At 40.5% G+C, this 25,023-nt stretch overlaps 1 protein-coding gene and 1 pseudogene across 1 annotated transcript in view; both read right to left on the reverse strand.

Annotated features, from left to right (window-relative positions):
• The window catches only part of TTC39C (tetratricopeptide repeat domain 39C), a 104,186-nt gene that overhangs the window by 66,161 nt on the left and 13,002 nt on the right, over positions 1-25,023 (reverse strand). The window lies entirely within an intron of this gene.
• LOC118004822 lies at positions 13,292-13,369 on the reverse strand (annotated as a pseudogene).

Below are 25,023 nucleotides of genomic sequence, written 5' to 3' on the forward strand. Positions count from 1 at the left end.
AGAGACAGAAGCAGGCTCCCCGCTAAGCAGGGAGCCCCTATGTGGGGCTCGATCCCAGGACCCTGGGATCATGACCTGAGCTGAAGGCAGACGCTTAACCTACTGAGCCACCCAGGCACCCCTGGAATCCTTTTTGATGAGAAGTCTTATTATGGTCATTGCCACTGTTTGGTTTTTGAAAATGAACCACCAGTAGAAATAAAATGGCTCTAGATTTTTCTCTCTGTATATGGAGACTCCCAAAGGCAGAAAACCTGTTGCAAATACCAAGGAACAACTGATCATCTTTTCCTCAATTCATCAACACTGCCAAGGTTTAAAACACATTTCTCTAGGATATTAAAACCTGGGATAATGAAAATTTTGTTCCCTGAAATATAGCAGAAGATAATGTATGCATCTGATTTTCAAAAGAGTATTTTTTCCATTTGGGCATAATTACTATAAGTCAGTCCCTAACAGAAAATGCTTTTTCAAACAGGATTTTAACCTCCTAACACAGAGGCAAATGGCTAGAATTTTTTAAACTTTTGATTTTTGTGAAAATGTTCTATATTTATGTAACATTGAGTTCTTAGAAGAATTCCCCAAAAGGACTTTTCTCCCCTTCAAATGTGCAGGAAGATTGGACTTTGTGCATTAAAAAGGTGATCCAGGACCACCTGAAGCTAATCAGCCATGGCAATCAATTTCACCTTTCATTGCAGCCCCAAGATCCCAGATTGAGGGTCAAAGAAATAATCACATAAATTCACTCCCTGTTGCTTTTTAAGGGGGCTGTGCCTTTTCTGTGATCCAGGCTGCTCATGTGACCCATGCCATTTTAAAAAATCACAGTCCCTTGGGACACCTGGCTGGCTCGGTTAAGTGTCTGACTGTTGATTTCGGCTCAGGTCATGAGATCAAGCCCTGCGTCGGGCTCCAAGCTGGGCGTGGAGCCTGCTTAAGATTCTCTCTCCCTCATCCGAAGGGGCACGTGCACCCCGATGTTTATAGCAGCAATGTCCACAATAGCCAAACTGTGGAAAGAGCCAAGATGTCCATCGACAGATGAATGGATAAAGAAGATGTGGTATATATATACAATGGAATATTATGCAGCCATCAAAATGAATGAGATCTTGCCATTTGCAACGACGTGGATGGAACTGGAGGGTATTATGTTGAGTGAAATAAGTCAAACAGAGAAAGACATGTATCATATGATCTCACTGATATGAGGAATTCTTAATCGCAGGAAACAAACTGAGTGTTGTTGGAGTGGGGGTTGGGGTGGGAGGGATGGGGGGACTGGGTGATAGACACTGGGGAGGGTATGTGCTCTGGTAAGCGCTGTGAATTGTGCAAGACTGTTGAATCTCAGATCTGTACCTCTGAAACAAATAATGCAATATATGTTAAGAAAAAAAAAAAGAAGAAGGTAGTGGGAGGGGAAGAATGAAGCGGGGGAAATCAGAGGGGTGGACGAACCATGAGAGACGATGGACTCTGAAAAACAAAGTGGGGGCAGACATAGAGATGTGTTGGGGCGGATGGGTTAGCCTGGTGGTGGGTATTGAGGAGGGCACGTTCTCCATGGAGCACTGGGTGTTATGCACAAACAATGAATCATGGAACACTTCATCTAAAACTAATGTTGTAATGTATGGGGATTAACATAAGAATAATAAAAAAATAAAAATAAAAATAAATAAATAAATAAATAAAGATTCTCTCTCCCTCTGCCTCTCTGCTCTTCCTCCCTCTTCTTTCCCCTTCTCTTTAAAAAAAAAAAAAAAAAAAATCACAGTTCCAAAGAACGATAGGAGCAATTAAGGTATTGAATGCTTCTGTAGATGCTGCTCTCCTTGCCTTCAGAAACAAAATTTTGTTAACAAGTGATATCTGGTGTCTCCATGGGCTCTAATGGGACAACACTGGTTCAGTACTTCATTTTTCTCTCTGAAAGTAAACAGTACCAACAGAAGAAAAAAACCTAAGTGTATAAAGCCATTCACTGCAGCATTATCCAGGATAGAAAAAAACCTGTTTAAAAAACTGTCTACATAGGGGGAAAGCTTCATAACATTGGATCTGGAAATGATTTCTTGGATAGGACACCAAAAGCACAGGGAACAAAAGTAAAAAAATAAACTGGACTGTATCAAAATAAAAACTGTACATCAAAGTACATGATCAACAGTGAAAAGGCAACTGCAACCCAGAGAATAGGAGAAAATACTTGCAAGTTATCTATCTGATAACGGGTTAATATCCAGACTATAAAAGTAATTCCTATGCGTCAACAACAACAAAAGACAACCTAATTAAAAGACATTTCTCCAAAGAAGATACACAAACAGCCAGTAAGTACATGAAAAGCTGATCAGTATCACTGATCATTGGAGAAATACAAATCAGGACCATAATGAAATACCACCTTACATCCATTAGGATGGCTATGATGAAAGAAAGAAAATGAAAGTGTTAATGAGGATGTGGACAAATGGGAACCCTTGGGTACTGTGGGTGGGGGTGTAAAATTGTGCAGGCACTGTGGAAAACAGAATGGCAGTTCCTTAAAACATCAATCATCCTGTGGCCCAGCAATTCTGCCTCTGAGTGTATGTCCCAAAGCACTGAAATCGGGAATGCAAACAGACATTTGTATGCCCATGTTCTAGCACCGTTATTCACAATAACCACTAAAGCGCATGAATGGATAAACAAAATGTACACAAAATGAGGCATACACATACAGTGGAATATTATTCAGTCTTAAAAAGGAAACTCTGACTCATGCTGCAACATAGATGAGTTATGACGATGTTGTGCTACATGAAATAGGGCAGTCCCAAAAAAGTACTGTATGATTCCACTTACATGAGGTACCCTCAATCGTTCAATTCAGAGAGACAGGAAGTATAATGGTGCTTGCCAGGGGCTAGGGCCAGGGAGGAATGAGGAGCTGTTTAATGGGTACAGAGTTTTAGTTTTGCAAGATGAAGAGTTCTGGAGATGGAGTGAACCACAATGTCAATGTATTTAACTAAACGGCACCCTTAAAAGTGGTTCAAATGGAAAATATCATGTTATGTGTATTTTATCACAATCAAAAAATTTCTGAAAATGGACAGAAAGCCTGCAAGAGAATAACCTAGAATAACCTAGAAAAATGCCTGTGACAGAATGTAATGTAAAAACAAAAGTTCCATGTACACTATGTTCCAATACATATAGACAATAAAAAAATGAAAATTCTTGTGGGGGAGGGCAATAAAATTAATGGTGATTTTATTCAATGTTAAGTGTATTCAATGTTAAGTGTATGTATGTGGGATGATAAACAGTCACTAATCATCTGTTTCAATAAGGTCATCATAGACACACTCCCTACATTTAGACAACTTTTAGAGAGAAAAAAATGCATCATTTAAGTAAATTTACTTGTTCTAAATACTCCGTGATTTAGTTGTTGCTTGATAAAATTTCTCAACAGAATAGATCATCCAGCCAACCAAACAGAATAATGGGGGGATTCAAGAGCAAAACAGACAAAGCCTGCTTGCGTGGGAGTGAGTTATTCACTCAGTGGCAAGCTGAGGTCTGCCTGTGCCCAGCTGTGGCCCAGGGTACTGTGAGCTAGGAGACAAAAGGTAGCAAATGGAGAGAGAGATACTTACAGGGGGTGACGCCCCCCAAACAGTCTTTGATTGTTTTCCAAAAATGAACGCAAATGATTTGGAGACTGCTTTTCATAGTATCTATGTAAGTAATGCAAATAAGATTTTTAAATGCATCCTCTTCAAAATATTTAAAAAAAAAAAAAAGGAAGGAAGCCAATAGGCCAAATAGAATCACAGGGTTTCTTGCTTTTTGAATTATTTTATTGAAAAATTTTTTTTCCATTTTAACAGTGAAATCTTCCCTCTACCATGCTGACTTCTCCCACCCTGCCAAGAAAAAAGTAACTCCTCACTACAAAGCCTTCTAACAAAAGCAGAGTTAAAAACTAAAATATGCCAAGGTCAGTACAAAACAGATAAAGCCTGGAAACTCTACATTTCACAGGACACTGGCCACCTGAATGTAGACCTCATAACTTGTCCTTCTGGCTCCTGGGCTATTCCCTCAATTTCACTGTCCTGTATTTCAAGTCCTCTTCTGAGTACACCATGTTAACAATCAATAGAGAAGATTAATGGACTCTTCTGCAATGAACTGTTTTCCCAAAAGACTGAACTTACTTTTCGACACCACTCAGCCAGGGAAACCATTATGGTGAGCTAGTTGAAGGGCTTGATCTTGATCTGAAGACGCTGCAGCAACAACAGAAAGGAATGCCTGGCCTGCCGGGGCCAAAGAGCACGACAGTTTTTACCACTCACCAGCTAAAGAGACTGCAAGATTCATCTCGGCTTCTACTATGACAGTGACCAAGAACAGCAAGGTTTCCAGCCCCTTGTTCTTGTAGAATTTGTTCAAGAAACACGCGTGCACGCGCCTCCCCCTGTGCAGGGAAGGGAAAGGTGCCTCCGTAGTGATGAGGGAAAGGCTCTAGCCCATGGGTCTAGGAAGAAAAGTGCCCTCTTCCCTCAAATGGTGGCCGAGGAAAATAAAGGTGAAAAAGGTCATTTGAAAGGTTTTTCTTGACATGATTTATAATAGTTATTAAGAACATTTTTCAAAACGGAAAAACCTAATTGATTCTGAAAGTATCTTAGTTAAAAAGTCCTACAAAGGCTTCCTTCATGTACGACACATAGCCCCTAGAGGTCTCCTGTATGAATGGAGAGTGTTGGTACAAAGTTCCCTTTTGAAGCTAATTACAAGTCAGATTATAATATAAATTAATTATCTGTCAGGGCGCCTGGGTGGCTCAGTCGGTTAAGCGTCTGACTCTGGATTTTGGCTCAGGTCATGATCTCAGGGTTGTGAGATCAAGCCCTGCGTCAGGCTCCATGTTGGGCGTGGAGCCTGCTTGGGATTCTCTCTCTCCCTCTGCCCCTTCTCCCCCACCCCTGCCTCCCAGGCTCATGCTTGCTCTCTTTAAAAGAAAAAAAAAAGGAAAAGCAGGGGATCTATCCCATTCACTGTTTCATCCCCCAGGTCCACGCACGCCGCTGCTCCACATCTCCTAAATCTCCAGGATAAATTTCCTGTTTTAAAGAAGCTTCCTGGAGTGTATAGCCAACTCTGAGCCTGTTCAGTGAGGAGTTAAATTGTCAAGCCTATCCAAGTCAAACAATTATGAGAGTGATTAAGAAATCACGCCCAAGCACAAACTATACAATTTACTATCAAAGTCAAGCAATAGATGGCTTTCCACAACACTCCCTCCATTCTTCAACAAATTTAGATTATTTGAGAACCATAAATTTTATTTTTAAAAAGCACAAGTATGGGGCGCCTGGGTGGCTCAGTTGGTTAAGCGACTGCCTTCGGCTCAGGTCATGATCCCGGAGTCCTGGGATCGAGTCCCACATCAGGCTCCCGGCTCGGCGGGGAGCCTGCTTCTCCCTCTGACCCTATCCCCTCTCATGCTGTTTCTCTCTCTCTCTCTCAAATAAATAAATAAAATCTTTAAAAAAAAAAAAGTTAAAAAAAAAAAAAAGCAAAAGTATGTTTTTAAAAAGCAGGATATTTAGGGACGCCTGGGTGGCTCAGTCAGTTAAGCATCTGCCTTCGGCTCAGGTTATGATCCCAGGGTCCTGGGACAGAGTCCCATATCAGGCTCCTTGCTCAGAGGGGAGCCTGCTTCTCCCTCTGCCTGCCACTCTCCCTGCTTGGGCATGCACGCTCGCTCTCTCTTTCTGACAAATAAATCTTTTTTAAAAAAGCAGGATATTTAAGTTTAAAATCACACACCCAAGTCTTAACCAGATAATGTTCTGCGGTTTAAAGGGAAGTAAATGAAAACTGATGTCTTCTATACATTAGGCAGAAAGAAAAACTCTAACAAATCTACTTTTGTTTCATTCATCCACTCAAAACATATTCACTGCACACCAAGTATACAGTAGGCACTGTGCTATGCAGTGAAGAAACAAAGATGAGTAAGAACATGCAAGCTCTTCAAGGAAACTAAAAAGTCCAGTTTGGCTGCTGGAAACATTCCAGTAATAATAAATGGAAAGTGGGCAGATGGTTGCTACTTTTACACAAAGTCATCCTGTGTCACCCCATTTTTCATGGATGAATGAGGCTCCCTCTAACAACATATCTGATGAAATCTGTAAGAAGCTACTTGCCATCTTTGATTTCCTCTTTTCTAGCGTTTTTAAAAAGGGCATATTAAGAAACCTCCAATCACTCTCTTCTACATCTCTAAACTTTAAATCTCTGCAGAGAAATATTTGCTACTTGCCCTGTTATTTGTTTTCATAAATATAAGTCCCGAGAGTGCGAGTACCATCTCTGCCTTGTGCACCTGTCCCGACCACGCAGGACAGAACCTGGCATATAAACAGGCCCCCGATATAGATCTGTTAACAAACCAACCATCTCCTGCAGAATCCATGCTTCACGACATGTCATCTAATGGACCTTCCTCCACAGGTTCCAAAAAATTACCAGATACAAGGCTGTCCTCAACCCAAGCCCATAAAAACTACTTCCACTAACAAAAAATAAAGGTGCTTGCTTCCTTTATCAGAAAGGAGCAGTGGGGGAATTTCATGGAAAGTCTCTACTCTTACTTTTCAGACATAGTTCAAAGCATGATCCTTGGGAAACTTTCTATCTAAAGGACAGCATGTGTCTGGAAACCCCGATCATCACAGTCACTCCGTTTATGACAGAGTGTTTGGAATAGGTCCAGTCTCCTGTTCAGACTTGTGTTATGGGGGGCCCGCTCTTCTTGGGGCTATGGGAGCCTGAAGCGTACCATCAGCTGGCCACTGGACACTCCACTTCTGGTCAGGGACACCTCCAGGCCACGGGGACGTCAGTCCCCAGGGAGCTACCGCTCCTGTGTGTGCAGCCTTGTCTGCACTCAGCCACTGGAGTGTCTTACCGTTTACTGTTGTTACTGGATGCAGCCTTGCCTCTTATCAGAAAAAGACTTTGTAATTTACCAGCTGGTGCCAGGGAGCCATGAAAGACTCTACTGTAAGCAGGGAAGCCATCAGCTGTGGCAAGCATGGGAGCACTTGGGGGGGGGGGGGCAGGGTGAGACTCAGTCTCCATCCCACATAGGGACAAAATAAGCAGGGGTCTTGGGCATCCCCTACGTCCCTTGATGTACTAATTATCTACGAGCATGTAGTTAATAAGCCACTCTACCCCGCATCTGAAAAGAGTAACTAGGCCCTAGAACTTTACGTCCTACGGACAGCTGTTCTGATGGATTCATTTCTAGACATACATATATTAAGATGCATCTCATGAATTTGTCAAGATGGCCCTCAAAGCCACTGTGGTAGTTTTTAAAAAATTTTTTTAAGATTGTATTTATTTATCTGTCAGAGAGAGAGAGAGAGAGAGAGAGAGAGCACATAAGCCGGGGGAGTGGCAGGCTGAGGGAGAAGCAGGCTTCCCACTGAGTGAGCAGCCCAATATGGGGCTCTATCTCAGGACCCTGGGATCATGACCTGAGCCAAAGGCAGACACTTAACCGACTGAGCCCCCCAGGTGCTCCCCACTGTGGTAATTTAAAATATAAACAGCTTCTTTAAGTGCACCACAAAGCCAGAGTTTCACTTTTTAGGCTTGTATCTGGTATCCCACGAAGGAAAAGCTAGCAGATTCAGGGGTACACCTCTGGACTTGGGGTGGAGGAAGATTTGGGGAACGACTACAAAAGAGAAATGGCGAGCAGGGCAGAGGACACAGAGGGTTTGGCTGGGTCGGAGACTGAGGAGCCCGAGCCCAGACTGCCGAGTGCCATCTACAGAGCCCCAAATGGTGGCCCGGCCCACAGCCAGCAAGGCCAGTGAGGACGGAGAGGAGGAAAGCCTGCAAAAGCCAAATAAAAGCCAGAGAAACCATTTTGGCCCTGAGTCCCCATCATTTAACTTCCAAATGCTTTCCTGAGTTAGAATTAATATGACAGACTATTTAGTAAGCTGATATTTAGAAAATAAAAATAAAAGTTTGTCTTGCTACATGCAAAACAGTGAAACTGGGCCACTTTCTTATACCGTACACAAAAATAAACTCAAAATGGACTAAAGACCTAAATGTAAGACCTGAAACCATAAAACTCCTAGAAGAAAATATAGGCAGTAATCTCTTGACCTTAGCGATATTTTTCTGGCGGTCTCCTCAGGCAAGAAAACAAAAGCAAAAATAAACAACTAGGACTACAACAAAGTAAGAGTAGAAAACCAACAAACAAAAAGGCAACCTACTGAATGGGAGAAGATACTTGCAAAGGCTATATCCAATAAGGGGTTAATAGCAAAAATAAAGAACTCCTACAACTCGACACCAAAAAAAAATAAATAAATAATCCAAATAAAAAATGGGTAGAGCCCTTGGATATTTTTCAAAGAACACAAATGACCAACAGATGTTCAACATCACTAATCATCAGGGAAATGCAAATCAAAACCATAATGAGATCTCACCGCACACCATGTGGAGAAATGAGAACTCTCATGCACTGTTGGTGGGAATATAAATTGGTGCAGCCACTGTGGAAAAGAGTATGTCAGTTCCTCCAAATGTTAAAAAGAGAGGGGCACCTGGGTGGCTCAGTCACTGAGTGTCTGCCTTTGGCTCAGGTCATGATCCTGGGGTCCTGGGATCGAGCCCCGCATTGGGCTCCCTGCTCAGCGGGAAGCCTGCTTCTCCCTCTCCCACTCCCCCTGCTTGTGTTCCCTCTCTGGCTGTCTTTCTCTCTGTCAAATAAAATCTTAAAAAAAAAACACAAAACTTAAAAAGAGAAATATCATACAACCCAGTAATTCCACTTCTTGGTATTTACCCAAATAAAACAAAACACCAATTCAAAAGAGTTATATGCTCCCCTATGTTTACTGCAGCATTATTTACAATAGCCCAGATAGGGAAGCAACCAACTTGTGTCCATCGATGGGTGAGTGAATAAAGAAGATGTGGTGCACACACACACACACACACTCAGCCATAAAAAAGAATGAGAACTTGCCATGTGCAAGATGAACCCAGAGAGCATTACACTGAGATAAATCAGACAGAAAAAAAATACCATATGATTTCACTTATATGTGGAATCCGAAAAACAAAGAACAAATTGGTGGTTGCCAGAGCGGAGGGGAGTGGAGGCATAAGTGAAGGGGATTAAGAGGAAAAAAACCTAACAGATATAAAGTAAGCCACAGGAACAAAAAGTACAGCATAGGAAATATAGCCAATAATATTATACGGTGACAGGTGATACCTGCATTTATCATGGTGAGCATTTCATAATGTATATAATTGTTGAATCACTACATTCTACACCTGAAATATAATATTGTACATCAAATATACTTCAACAAAAGTATTTTGTCTTGAGACAAGACAGGGAAAATACAAAAGGTTTCCATTTTATTTCTTTTCATTATTACTTTATCCTGTAAAATTTCCAAGTCAAAATACCAACAATGAGAAGGGAAGATCATGTTCTCTTGCTGTGTGCTTTGGCACATGGGGTTCCCCTGCATGAGTCACTGACCTGGTACCTCTTTCCTCACTTAGCAACTGCTCATCCTCCAGGCTTTGGTCCAAAAAGTAGTGGTTCCAGACCTCCCTCCCTGGTCCCTCACATCAGGCTGGAGCCTTCCTCTTCCGTGCTGCTGCTTGGCCTTCACCCCCAGAGCACTACTCATGTACTATTGCTGCTTTTCCCACCTGAAGGGTACCCAGCACAGAGTATGGCATCTAGAACACCTTCGAGGGGTACTTGAATGAATTAAAGAGTGAGTGAATGAATGAGCGGCATGATAAATGAGCAACTAAAAGAAGGTACAGAAAGTGATATCTACAGGTTATTCAAAGTGGCCATGTGATAGGTGAAATTATTTTTTTATGTTGTAAAGCTATTTTACTGAATGAAAAAATTAAATGGTGCCTAACATATAGCAGGTAAAACATGAGTATTTACTGAATGAAGTTAACAAATAATGAATTAGTCTAAATAAAGAAAAAATCTTTTCCATGCCTAAGAAGCTACTCCTGAAAACAGGATTAATAGTTGCATAGTTTCTAGAGTATACAAAATGCTTAAAGCGATTTGCTTTTATTGTTAATTCTCCCTAAAAAATTATTCTCCAAGTATATTTCTTGAATTGTTCATCTAGAGGACTCTGAAAATTATTTATGGTGGCATTTTAAAGGCAGCTTCTTAAACTAGGACTCCTTTTATTACATAATTATAAAATTTTCCCTTGAGTTGGCCAACATCTTAAGAACTACATAATTATGGATTGACATGTTCATTTTATAACTATTTTAAATTTTTAATAATTTAAAATTCAAGAAATTACATGTAGAATATATTCTTTGTGAAAAATCACAATAGAAAATAACAAATCTATTTTTCCCAACACACTTGCAATCTCAAACTAAAAAGAATTCCCTGCATTTGAAAGTCCACTTAAGAAACAAATTAACTCAAAATGGCAATCACGGTATTTCTCATGAAAATAGTATCTTAAGAGATACTGTTATGATTTTTTAATAAACAGGACTGCAATGCACCAAAAGAAAGCAGTAGATGCTCAAAGTTTCACTAAAACTAATTGCTATTCTGGAAGAACAGAGGCAGAAAAAAGTTACCTGTTTTTTGTTTTTTAAGATTTTATTTATTTATTTGACAGAGAGAGACACAGCGAGAGAGGGAACACAAGCAGGGGGAGTGGGAGAGGGAGAGGGAAGAGCCCGATGTGGGGCTCGATGTGGGGCTCGATCCCAGGACCCCGGGATCGTGACCCGAGCTGAAGGCAGGCGCTTAACGACTGAGCCACCCAGGTGCCCCAAAAGTTACCTGTTTTAACAAAAACTTTACATTTAATTCAAATGTTTATCACATCACTCTTTTTAGAATAAGTAATGCAAAGAGAATGCTCAAGGCCTTCAATTTCCCACTCATAGCAGTATGACTGTCTTCAGGCTACGTGCGCCTTGCATAAATGAAGAAGGGCAGCAAGTAGAAACACATTTATCTAAGGAAGTTAGAAACAGAGTAACTCAACTGAATTTAACAAAGTCTATTCACACTCCCAAGTTCTTAAATGCTTAGGCAACTATCATTGTCTTATAGTTTATCAAGTATTTCAAAATCACAACGTGATGGAATATATTTGGGAAAGTACACATATCAAACTCACTGGCTTCTCTGTCTCCCACAAATTATTAAACTATAAAGTTATATTTATTTCTATTCCAGTAGAGGCATTATCAGACCACAAAGTCACAGATACAAGTCACACATGAAACCGATCTATAAGAGATTCTGTTCAATGGAATGAAATTTTTTTCTGCCAGATTCAAGTTGCTGGGATGATATTTGGGAAAGCCACAGTGCAGATAAAAACAAACAGGCAATATATCAAATAAACATGGCTAGATGAGTAAGCTCGTGTTCTACTTTCAAACTGTTTATCTTCCTTTAGTGGTCCTGTCTCCAATATAGAGCTATTATATTTTACAACGATTTGTTATGATTCCAAATATTAACACCAGGAGTCATTTCCTTCTTCAGCCACTTTATTAAAAAGTATCAAATATTTCCTGTAAGTCCAGTGTTGAACTACTATGGAAATAGGAAGTGAACCCTTGCTCCAGATTTTCTGAAGAAATGCAGTGTATAAAATATTGATCATTTGCTTCTCTATGAAAATGGGTCTTATTACAAAAAAAGGCATCAAATTAAGCTACACATAAGCAAGGGTTCTTTTGGTTTTGCTGTTGTTGTGATAACACAGGCTTTCCTCTGCACCATCTGTCTTCCTGCTACAAAAAGAAAGAAGGAAGGGAGGGAGGGAGATAGGGGGAAAAAATACTGTCAGTCTAAGAATGACAGAGATGCCATGATTTCTGAAAAGAAAAAAATGTTATTAAATACATACTAAAGTTGAGTAAGTTGTATAACCATAAAAAACTCACAATTTAAGAAAGAAATTCTGAGCTTAACACATCATTTTAAACTGTGGACTTTACTAAGCTAAGGTTATAAGCAGGGCAGTATGAATGTTATGCTAAAATTCTGTGTAATTTAGAAGCTGATATTGAGACAGCTAAATATTTGGTAACATATATCCATTAAATTTTGTGCCATAAAAGTCAAATTATTTAAAATTAAAAGAAAACACATTCAAATGGATTTTTTCTGAAGAAGTACGGTGGACATATTACTTTGCTCCTAGGCATTCAAATATACAACATTACAGGGACTAATGGGAATGAAAACTGGTGCAAACTTTTCAGAAAGTTCTCCATCTTTCAAGAGAATTAAAAATAAGTCTGAAAATCTACCCTATGAAAAATGAAATGCAGAAAAATAATTTTACACAAAGTTGTTTACCGTAGTATTTCATATATACTATTGTCACCAGCAAGACCCGCTGACCCCTGAACTCAGGAATGACCTCCTGAACTCAGGACTGCTCTCCTGAACTCAGAAAACTCCTAGAAGCTTCTGTGTAACTGTCCATTTCACCTTTTAGAAACTAACAAATTGCTGGATAGGAAAAGAAACATTTGAGGACAGAAAGCTCCTCACAGTTACTTCAGCTTCACTATGATGTTAAAATCCCCCTCTGAATATCCATCCTGAGCCCCAATAAAAGGAGCCCGCTTACCCCCGGGTAACCCAGCTTACCCCATGTGATCTCCTTATTTGTCAAATAAAGATGACTTTGTGCGGGAACCCCACCCCGTGTAACTCCAGTCTTTGTAACTCACCAAGGGTCGGACCGCCTTGGTCTGGTAAGAGTATCAAGAAACAAGAATACTAGAATGTTGACCAATAAAGACTGTTAGATAAATTACAATATACTCACCTAGCAAAATATTTTATGCAACCCCCCTCAAAAAAGTCCTAACCAAAGAAATGCTTACTCCAGTGTGTATGAGAAAAGTATGGACTTCAGAAAATGGCCCATTAAAAATCTGAATTTGATCGAGGATCGGCAGTGCGCCATCGAGCAGGATATGTGAACTTTTAGCCTGTGTTTCTTTATTTAAAATTTTGATACAATGCCTTAGGTGTAATAAGTAAATAAGTATCTAAAATGCCTCTTGTGAAACTTGGCACACAGTAGTCACACAATAAACCAGAGACTCTGCAATGACAGGTGAAAAGCAGAATTCCAAGTAGTATGTGCTTATGACAAACTATGTAAAAACATTCACAATGGGAGATATCCTACAATGTTATCTATGAGTAACAAACTATAGAAATGATCCCTGAAAGTATAGTCTTTGTTATCTATGAGTAATGGGAGTAAAGAGGGATTTTTCTTTTTCCTACTTTTCTTTCCTGTCTGAATTATCAATAAATAAGCATCTATCTCCTCTGCAATCTGAAAAGCTTATAATTTAATCAATAAAGCATGGTTTAAAAATGTGCACATAAAAGTAATTTAAAATACCATTACTTAGTTAAAATTCATCCATGTATATTTGCAAAACATTACAAATATCTTTTGAGCACCTCTATGTGCCAAGCAGCGTTCAGGCACTAAATAAGACTGCTTTGCATGGAGCTGATGTTCCAGAATGGAAAGATTGACAGAGAACAAATACATATTTATTGCTAAATCATCAGTTCTAGAACTGATCCTAGAAGTACTTTTAAAATGGTATTCTTGACATCTATTACACACTTGAAGAAAAACAAGACAATATATCATAAAAATTTAAGTCACAATTTTTTTTTTAAGTCATGACAGTGTGCTGGAGCAGTGTTTTTTACTATGCATTCAAATGCCCCCTTGTTAAAATGCAGAATCTCATTCGGGTGATCTGGGGTGCTACTTTGTAAGAGGCCCCTAAATGGTACTGATACTGCTGGGTCCGTAAACCATACTTTGAGTAGAAAAGTCTTAGAGGCATGGCGAGGACTTTTGTTTCAAAAAAAGTGCTAAGTTGATAATGCTGGTAACTAATATACCCCATATTCTAATGTAAACCTTTTGGAAAGGAAAATTTGAAGACAATGCTAATATTTTTCTACCTGAAATAAAAAAAAAATTCTTATATTTATTAAGGCCAGCTTTGTTGAGCCAAATTTAGGATCCCATTCCCCAAAGTATTTCTGTCTTCCTACTATGATCACAAGCACCACGTCCTGTCAGAGGTGTCTGGGAGCAGAGGGCCCTGTCTTTTCCTTTTCTCCCGTTTCCATCACACCAGCCTCCACCTCGGGCCTTGTCTCTCATGTCTGGCCTCCCCCAGACTCCAGTCCACACCAAAATGCCAGGAAAGCAGTGTTCCCTGGGAGACTTTTCCATGCGCAGTCTGTCCCTGACCAGTGCCTCTTGCCAACACACATCAGGACAAAGCACTGCCAAGACCAGGTGTTTACACTGCACCAACAATCGGGCCCTCCCTGGCTTTACTTCTCATTTCTCCTTCCAAGAGGGCTCTGCCCCGGCTCTGCTGATCTGCAAGCCCTTAACCACTCCACACTGCCGATCTCTTCCTCTCAGACTCTGCATGTTCTCCCCACTCCTCTTCACACCCCCATTCAAATCCTGAAAAAAATCCTACTTCCTCCAGGAAGCCTCCCTGTGAGGTGTATCCACGCTGTGTCCAAGGCCAAAACCAAATTCTTGGGTTCACACCACGGAATTGGCAAGATGGGTTATTACACACACACACACACACACACACACACACACACACACACTGAACTATCCTTTCCATCAACTTCTGGTACAGCATAGAAATCTCATCCCATAGCTAAAATGAGGTAGGTAAAAATACCCATAGGTAAAAAAATCCCACAGCTGGAGATAAAAGACTTTTGGCCAGAAGTTATGCTGTCCTGACCTAGGAGATGCTAAAACGTAGAGGCCAAGGTCACAAAAGCCTGGTGAGGGGTTCCTGCAAATGCTGCGCAGATGCCAAGCAGCTTCTTCAATCCTCAGCCTGCGGTGATCACCTTAAAGCCAGAGGTTTCAGATGTCCCCCCCGGGGAGCACCCCCGCATCTCTCCGTGTACCTTGCTCAGGGACTTCTACGGGCCAGAGAGTGACAGCACAGGACCACAACTCCATCAGCTCAGAGTACAAGACAGACAGCAGGAAACATGGAAATGCTGAGTGTGGCACCGCACAGGACGCTGCGAACGCTTGGGGCTTTGTGTGGAACAGCCACAGTCCCAGGTGGCGGACCGGCAGCTGTCGCGTCCCCGGCCTCCCACCCAGCACTTGGTCCCCATGTCTCTGGCTCAGTCCATGCTCGGAAGGCTCTGGTGTTTCTCCATCCTCGTGCTTTTCAGTGTTTTGACTAAGTGCTCTAATAATAACTTGTTTCTCTAAATATTCAGGTCTAAGGTGGGGAGGAGGGGCTAGGAAGAAAAACAATAGTGTCACCCAATAGTGTCTGATTCAACATACACTCCTTCCATTTAATTTTCAAGCTAGTTCTATAAATTATATTTCCTGCTACTCTTGGTTTGCTTCATCAATGTCTATCTGTCCTATGTGTATGTTGTATAACCCCAGCTAGACTCTAAATTTCTTGAGGACAGAGACCACGCCTTATTTTGTCCATAGAATTTATTTTATCACTGGCACAGACTCCTCTGCAGGCTCAGTGCGCAGGAATCTTTGAGAGGCACGGTACCTGCTCACGAACTGCTCACAGGAGCTCCCACAATGCCTCAGCGCACAGGGGATGCTCGATTCACAACTGGCTAAATGAAAAAACATCCCTGAGACCCTACATGTCATTAGGCACACTCCTTATTTACGCTGCATCAGTATAAACAGTATTTTTGTTTTTTCAATCTTTTTAGGTCTTAAAATCAAAATTATATTCTATATGGGAAAGGAGAGGCAGTTAAAGAGAAATCTATAAGCCCCCATAAAGCTCCCAGGAGAGAGATCTGACAATATACAGTAACACTGCTCCCTTCCACCCAACAATTCCATGTCTAGACATATACCCAGATAACGTTTTGCATGTGTAGGGCGTGTGCAAAGATGTTCATTAAAGCACTGTTAAGGACCGTAAGGAAATGGAACTCATCCATATAGTTACTGGGAATGAATCACTACATCATCTATATATATATATATATGACGAAACACTATGTTGAACAGTTAAAATGATTATACTTAATTTACATATATAGTAACAGGGGTAGACTTCGAAAATTTAAAAATTGGGTGAAAAATGCAAAGTGCACAAGATACTCATAATGGACACTTAAAAACACAAACCTATATGTTGTTTATGGGGAGAGATGTGTAGTAAATGTGTAAATGTGGATGGCAGAGACCCATGACAACTTGAGGACAGTCGAGCTGCCTCTGAGGAGGGAAAGAGGGAAACGGGAATTGGGCTGGAATACAAAGGGGATCCTAACTGTATCTGTCATGTTTTATTTCTCTAAAACAAATCTGAAGTGAATAGGGTGAATATTAATATTTGTTAACTCTGAGTATGAAGGACATCTACATTTTTATAATATGCTGTACGCTTTTGTATGTTTAAAACATTCAGTGATTTAAAAGAGAAAAAGCAATATCATACTTCCATTAAAATTATTAAAAGGTTCAATTTCTCCCCTTGCTAAAAATAACTAAAGCAAACCAGGGAAATAGAAGAGGGAAAAGGTCACTAAGATATTTCACAATTATTAGCTATTCCTAACCTCATAACAAAGGCCAAGATTTCTACTGGACTGTGCGTCAGAGAACACGTTGCACCTACATTTGCTCGGTGTCTTTTGAGCTGGCAAAAGCACCCCTGGGTCTTCTGCACTGTTCTACACTGCTAAGCCACTAGTTGGGTGCTTTCTACACTGCTCAGCCATCCACCAGAGCCCCATCAAACACAGGCTCTCTGCAAAGTGGAGCCAAGTGTTCTCAAAAGCCAACAGCCTTCTCTTCCTGTGCTAGCTAATCAATGCTAATCCTGTCATCCAGGGAAATAACCGAGTTTCTGCTATAATGGACTACATGTGCAGGCTGTTTTAGAAGCTACAATTAGCGGTGCTTTTAGCTTTGCTAGAAAGTAGGTGGGCTGATTTTGCAGCAATGATCATTTTAACTGATGGCATCAGGAATCTAAGAAGTCATCAATTATGAAATGACATCTGTAAATCGAAATTTCCTTTTCCAAAAGAATTACTTCTGCTCATCTCTCTCTGGTAATTCAACAGTCCCTCAGATCCCCCACATTTTTCTTGAACTCAATTCATTTCATTTCGCTACTATATTTAATGAGAATTCCACTAACACCAGTTCTGCACAGTGCTTCCTACAATCTACATTTCCTCTTTGTAACTGCTCTAAACATAATCAGAAATTTAGAATGTAGCCCAGAAAAATACGGTGCTATCATTTCAAACTGATGTCTAAAATTATTGTTTTATATGCATAAGTGCACACAAAATACACACCATAGTAGAAACTCAACCAATATCCACTCACCTAAATCTCCAGATTAACCGATATCAGAGGGAGAAACATGGATGTCCTTCGCCTACTGAACACTCAACCTAGCAGGCTCTTCTCCTGTGCCTACTGAGATTCGCTGGTGACTGTTCCCCAACACATTTGTGCCTACTGATTTTATTACTACAATTATATAATTCATTGTTTACCATGTAAATAGATAAAATAATGGCACGAAAAAAGTATTACATGGATGAAAAATAATTAAATGTTTTGAAAAGACTGATGAAGGCAGATAACTATAAAGGTTCCTCTTGGATTAATGAGTGTGAGAGAACAATCAATTTGTAAAACTAAGGAGCTTCCACCCAGACCGCTTTGGCCCCAGTGTCTGGTTCCACTTTAAAGCCCCTGATATTGAAAATCACAGGAATGTATTAGAGGTATGGTTTAGGCAAGAAAGCCAATTTGAAAATCCAGAGCCAACTCACAAAGGAAAGGCCCTGGCCTTACATCGGAAGTCAGAACAAAATGTTTACTCTATGTTTTTCCATTTTTATAATCCCAAATTGCATAATCAGTAGTAGTCCAATCATGGTGGGTAAGAGGCCTCCAATATAGTCAACTAGCTACTTCAAGTCCTTTTTCAATATTCAATACCACATACATTTCTTTCCCAAGAGAGTTAAAACACTTGGTGTAACATTTCCCAATTTATGCCAAATTGGTAAAGAAACTTATATTACTTAATCTTTCCAAGGTGTTCCTCTTTCTGTATTCCTACTCTCTCAATGGCAGCACCATCTAGCTAATGACCCCAAACATTCTCAATGTTCTCAACAACCAAAAAACAAACCAAAGCAAGACAGTCCCATTGTTTATACCTCCTAAAACCTCTTACCTGTATTGTCACTATCCTGGCAGCCCCCACATGGTCTACGACAACTGCTACCTCACTTGTTTTCTGACCTCCAGATTTAGTGTATACCTTGCCCCCAGAATTAATTTTCTAAAACAAAATCTTGTCACTCTTCTGCTCAAAAACCATCAATGGTTTTTTGGGCAATAGGAGAGGCAGTTAAAGAGAAATCTATAAGCCCCCATAAAGCTCCCAGGAGAGAGATCTGACAAAAGGCAAGGCTAAATTTCCATGGTTCCACCTACTTTACTGGCATCAACCTCTATCATTGCTTTTAATACACGTCTCTATGTGCGGCTAGGGAGCAGCGTGTCCCTGCACATGAAATGTGTGGAGTCAGAGGCTACTCCTCATCCGAGTGCCCCAGGCTACTTCATTCCTTATCCTCAAGGCACCTCCCCTGACACTTTCCTAATTCCAGGGCCCTGGGTTCAAACTCCACTCTGCCAACTGAGCGGGCTTGAAAACCAATCCTTCTGAGCCTCAATTTCCTCATCTGTAAAAGAGGGGGAAATGGCAGCATCTATCTCACAGGACCGTAGGGATGACTGAATTAGAACACACAGCGTAGTGCCTGGTTCACTGTAAGTCCTCCATAAGGACTGGTGTCCCTGTTACTATGGGCCCGTCACACTGTGACTGTATTTGGAGACAGGGCTTTTAGAAGGTAATTAAGGCTAAATGAGGTCATGAGGGTAGGGTCCTAATCTGATAAAACTGGTGACCTTGTAAGAGAGAGGGATCTCACGCTCTCTCCACATGTCCTCAGAGAGCAGACCATGCCAGGACAGAGTGAGAAGGTGGTCCATCTGCAGGCCGGCAAGAGAGCCCTAACCAGAACCTGACCATACACCCTGCTCCTGAACTTCCAGCCTCCAGAACAGCAAGAAAATTTCTATTGTTTATGCCACCAGTCTGTGGTATGACAGCCCATGCCGCCTAATAGATCTGTTCTCATTTCTAGTTTCATGATGAGACTTCATTTAAAATCAGCTGCTGTATGGATGGATCTTCCTCACCAGATTGGTACTTCTTTCAGGGCAGAGAATGGGTATTACGCACCTTCGTCTCCTCCCTAGCACCTACCATGATTTGAACACAGTGGGTATTCAATAAACGTCTGATTTATTAATGAAAATAATGAAGATTTGTTTTATACAAACATTACCCTTCTATAGAACCTGGCGTTGAATTATAAAAGCTAAATGTCATCACTAGATGTGCTTTTGACTATGCAGAGTACGTGGATATGCAGTATGGCAAGTGTTGCTTCTTTGTATTTTTACTGGCCTCGAGTGAGGCCCCACCTGCAGGGAAGTCTCTCTTTGTAGCCTGAGGAATGAAAAGAAGTTGAAGGTCTTTTCTCTTAACCTGACCCATGATGCCTGCCTTCCACAGCTGCACAGCACCACAAAATGCCCGAGTCCCTTTATGACCTCCTTGACGCACTTCACAAAGCAGCCCTGCCACCAGCTACACTTTACTACCAACCATACATTTGTACCGAATTTTGTATTTCAAAAATCATGTGCCATGTCTGAGTGCTAAATGGATAACACCAAAGTGTTACAATAATCCATGAACCCGACACACAATGTCTGATAAATGTGAGCATTAAGTAAAAGAAATCCATTCTTATCTAATATATCTTATTCTCCTAGTGAGAGAGTCTTACCTAATTCACCTAGTGAGAGACTTTAGCTCCTAGTAGACCCTGCAACACTCCTTTGCAATAGCCCACACAGATCTACCACAAAGCAGCCACACATTTGAAAGACAGGACCCCAGTGAAACTCATGTTTGAAAATAAGGATCATTCACACAGCATTTAGTGACTAAGCACCTACTACATGCCAGACATTAGGCTAGGTGCTGGGGATGCAATCGTGAGCAAATCACACAACGTTCTTCCATCCCAAGGAACATGGTCAAACGGAGGGAAGCGTGATGCTAGGGACTTACACAGCACTGCTTGCTTCACATGCTCATGCAGGATCCCAAAAAGGACCATGCAAGCTGAAACCATGCAAAATTATCTTAACTGTGAAAAATTACGATTGTGCTGTGACCTTTAAGTTTTTTTTATCAAAATGAATATTTACCACAAATACTATTCAATGGTTAAAGACTGAACAACATATTCAACATAGTACCAGAAGGCATCCAAAATAGGGATAAGTGAAATTATCTCTAGTCACATATGACATGATCTTATGTGTAGAAAATCCCCAAAATATCACAAAGATGTTATAACAAACAAATTCTGCAAAGTATCAGAATACCAAATCAACACATAAAATTCAGTTGCATTTTTATATACTAACAATGAACAATCTGGAAAGGAAATTACAAAAATAATTCCACTTACCATGGCATCAAAAAGAATAAAATATTTAGGAATAAACTTAACCAAGGAGGTCAGGACTTACATACTAAGACCTACAGAACAATCTGAAAGAAACTGAAGACACCAATTAATGGAAAGGTGCCCTGTGTCATGGATTATATTGCTAAGATGTCAATACTACCCAAAGCTATCTACAGATTCAATGGAATCTCTATTAAAATCCCAACGATGTTTTTCGAATAGAAAAATCCATCTTGAAATTCATAAGGAAAAATCAGTGGATCCTGAATAGTCAAAATGATCTTGAAAAAGAATAAAGTTGGAGGTCTCACATTTCTGATTCCAAAACTTACTACAAAGCTACAGTAATCAAAACAGCATGGTACCAGCACAATGACAGACATACAGATGGATGGAATAAAACAGCCCAGAGATAAACCCTCCCATATATGGTCAAATGATTTTCAACAAGGATGACAAGATCATTCAATCAGAAAAGAGTCTTTTCAAGAATCAGTACTGGGAAAAACTAGATATCCACGTGCAAAAAAAAAAAAAGTAGTTGAATGGCTTACCTTACACCATACACAAAAATTAACTCAAAATGGACATAAGTTTAAGAGCTAAAACTATAAAACTCTTAGAAGAAAAACATTGGGAAAAGCTTCATGTCATTAGATTTGGCAAGGATTTTGGGATGGACAGCAAAAGCACAGATGATTAAAGAAAAAATAAACTGGACTATGCCAAAATTAAACATTCCTCCATCAAAGGCCACCATCAACAGAGTGAAAAGACAACTGTGACCCACTGATTAGGAGAAAATATGCGCAAATCATAGCTGATAAGGATTAACATCCTGAATATATAAAGAATTCCTATAATTCAACAAGAAAACCAAACAGCTGGATTAAAAATGGGCAAAGGACTTGAATAGATATTTCTCCAAAGTTGTACAAGTGACCAACAGTGCTTGAAAAGAAGCTCAACATCAGAATCATTAGGGAAATGCAAATCCAAGCTATAATGAGATACCACCTTACACCCATTAAGATGGCTATTACGAAAAAAAGAAAGAACAAACATTGGCAAAGATGCAGAGAAAATTAGAGTCCTTGGGCACTGTTGGCAGGGATGTAAAATGGTGCAGCCACCATGAAAAACAGCATGGTAGCTCCTAGAAATAGAATTATCATATGATCCAGAAATTCTACTTCTGGGTGCATACCCTAAAGAACAAATTAGGACCTCAAATGGACGTCTGTACGCCCATATTTTAGCAGCATTATTCACGATAATCAAAAGGTAGAGGCAGCCCAAGTGTCCATCAATGGATGAATGGATACACAAAATGTGGTACATACGTAAGACATATGTATATACAAGATGTAGTACATACATACAACAGAATATTATTCAGCCTTAAAAAGGAAATTCTGATGCTGCAACATGGAGGACCCTTGAGGATATTATGCTAAGTGAAATAAGCCAGTCACAAAAGGACAAATACTGTATGATTCCATTTATACAAGGTACCTAGAGTAGTCAAATTCAGGGAGACAAGAAGTAGAATGGTGAGTGCCAGGGGTGAGGGGAGAAAGGAACAGGGAGTTAGTGTTCAGTGGATATAGAGTTTCAGCTTAGAAGATGAAAAATGTTCTGGAGACGGACTGTGGTTACAGTTGTACAACATAATTGTACTTAATACCACTAAGCTGTACATTTAAAGATGGTTAAAATGGTATTTTTTCCTGTTTTAGAATTAAAGAATAATTTTAAATATTTTGTCAGTTACAAATATATACAGAAATGAAAAAAACAGTAAAACTCATTTAATAGGCTATAAATTATTTCTTTGTAAAAACCTATCGAGAATATTTGAACAGCACTTGCCTTCTTGTCATGTAACTTACGATGCACATCAAGCATTTTTGCTATGCCTTGATGAATTGTTATACTTCTTACTAAGTGTGAATCAACGTCTAACATTTTAGTCTTTGTTGTGAAATACCTGGCCTTTAATGTGAAATTTTTTGCCTGCATCACCAACTCTGGGACATCATCTTTTTCCTTACATCACTTTCCTCCTTTATGTCGATAAGAATGCCTTCACTAGGGGCGCCTGGGTGGCTCAGTTGGTTAAGCATCTGCCTTCAGCTCAGGTCATGATCCCAGGGTCCTGGGATAAGCTCCTTGTCGGGCTCTCTGCTCAGCTTCTCCCTCTCCCTCTTTGTCCCTCCTCATAGCTCATGCTCTATCTCTAATAAATAAATAAAATCTTAAAAAAAAAAAAAAAGAATGCCTTCACTAGGCACCCACGGCTGCACGTGTCTTTTTTTTTTTTTTAATCATCTCTTGAAAGGTGGCTGGGACATTCTCACATTAGCTTTTCCTTCTATAGCTCCATTTGTGCTTGATTCACTTTTCAACTCCAACATTACCACTTTTTGTTGCCCTTTCATCTTTGTTGGCCAATTCCCTCTTCTGGTTATCCATTTTAGTAAAATGTCCCGTGGGTTTATCGTTATGAGACAGAGAGTCCACACAAGGACACACTTTGTGGTCTGTATGGGAGCCGAAGAGAAGCACGGTGATCAATCAGAGGCAGACTCTGAGAGAAGTGACACAGTCACTGATCATGATGTGTGTCTGTCACACCTGTGGTGACTGGCGGGCTGCGCACCTAGCAGCTCGCAAACACCTCCACTCAGGGTTCAAACACAGGTGTAACCGAAACGTGAACCCTGCTACCTGGTCTTCTTTAACTCAACTCTGGTAGCTGAAACCCATGCATATCAGAACCAAGCAAGGCAAATGCTAACTGTATAATTACAAGCCGAGATAAGAAGACCAGAGGAAAGGAACAGGATTCCTAGAGAAACTCTGAGAATCTGAAAGACCACTACGGTGGTTAAAGGTCAAAGAGTAAGGAAAGAGCGCAACAACGTAAGAGAAGGCTGTAAGAGGATACAACTGGCCAAAGTACTGATACTTTAAATGAAGGTTAATATAGATTCTAAAGCTTAAGACCAAAATCACTGTCAATTTAAAGCTATTTTACTTTTCCATTTTTATATAAAGCATCATATGAAAAAAGGAGCTATGAGTCTACTTTACAGTATGAGCTTCCTTGGCTTTGTACAGCTATAGCCCATAAGGAACACAATGAAATTATTTTAAAATATAAGAAAATAAAAAGATAAGTCTGTAGATGGTCAAGGGACAAACCACACAGAGCCAAGCCACACCACAGGGTTCCTGTCAGAGGTTCTGCTCCTGAACCTGAGGGTAGTGGTAGGCTGTCCTAGTTTCCTGGGGTTGCTGTAACAAATCACCACAAACTTGGTGGCTTAAAAAGAATTTCTCTCTCCCAGTTCTGGAGGCCAGAAGCCTGAACTCAGTTCCACTGGGCTGAACTAAGCTGGTGGCAGGGCTGCACCCTCCCCGCCCCAGAGGCTTTAGGGGAGAGAATCCATTCCCTGACTACTCCAGTTTCTGGTGACAGCTGCATTCCTGGGCTTAGGGCAGCCACCAACTCCAATCTTAAGACCAGCATCTCCAAATTTTTCTCTCTGCTCCGTTTTCATTCCGCCTTCTGCGTGTAAAATCTCCCCTTGCCTCCCTCTTACAAGGATATGCATGAGTGCATTGATGTAATCTGGGTGGACCGGAGATCCACCTGGATGATCTTCCCATCTTAAATCTTTAACTTCATCACACCTGCAAAGACTTTTTCTTGGAGGCTGCTAGATAAGGTAACACTCTGAGGTTCCAGGGATTCAGACATGGGTATTCTTTTTTTTCCTTTTTTTAATTTAAATTCAGTTAATTAACATATAATGTATTGTTGGTTTCAGAGGTAGAGGTCAGTGATTCATTAGTCTTATATAATAACCAGGGCTCATTACATCACATGCCCTCCTTAATAAGACCTGGGTATTCTTTTGGGGGACCATTTTTCAGAGGCAACATAGTTAGACTCACACATTGAAAAACCACCATGGTGGGGGTGGACAAGGAACAGGGGATATAATGAAGACAGCTGGGCTACTAGTGATCTAAGTCAGAGATGGCTTGGACTAACTAGGTGGTGGTGGAGGGGGGATGAAGAGAAGTGAATGGAGATACTCAGACTAGAAGGTAAGAGGGAGGTGTCAAGAGGGCCTCCTAGACTTCTGGCATGCATAACCTTGTTTCAAGTGGTGCCATGCGCTGAGCCTGGGAGCACCAGAAGGCCGAAT

Source organism: Mirounga leonina, unplaced genomic scaffold, assembly GCF_011800145.1.
Source record: "Mirounga leonina isolate KUSES-001 unplaced genomic scaffold, KU_Mleo_1.0 Mir_93, whole genome shotgun sequence".
NCBI classification, from domain to species: Eukaryota; Metazoa; Chordata; class Mammalia; order Carnivora; family Phocidae; genus Mirounga; species Mirounga leonina.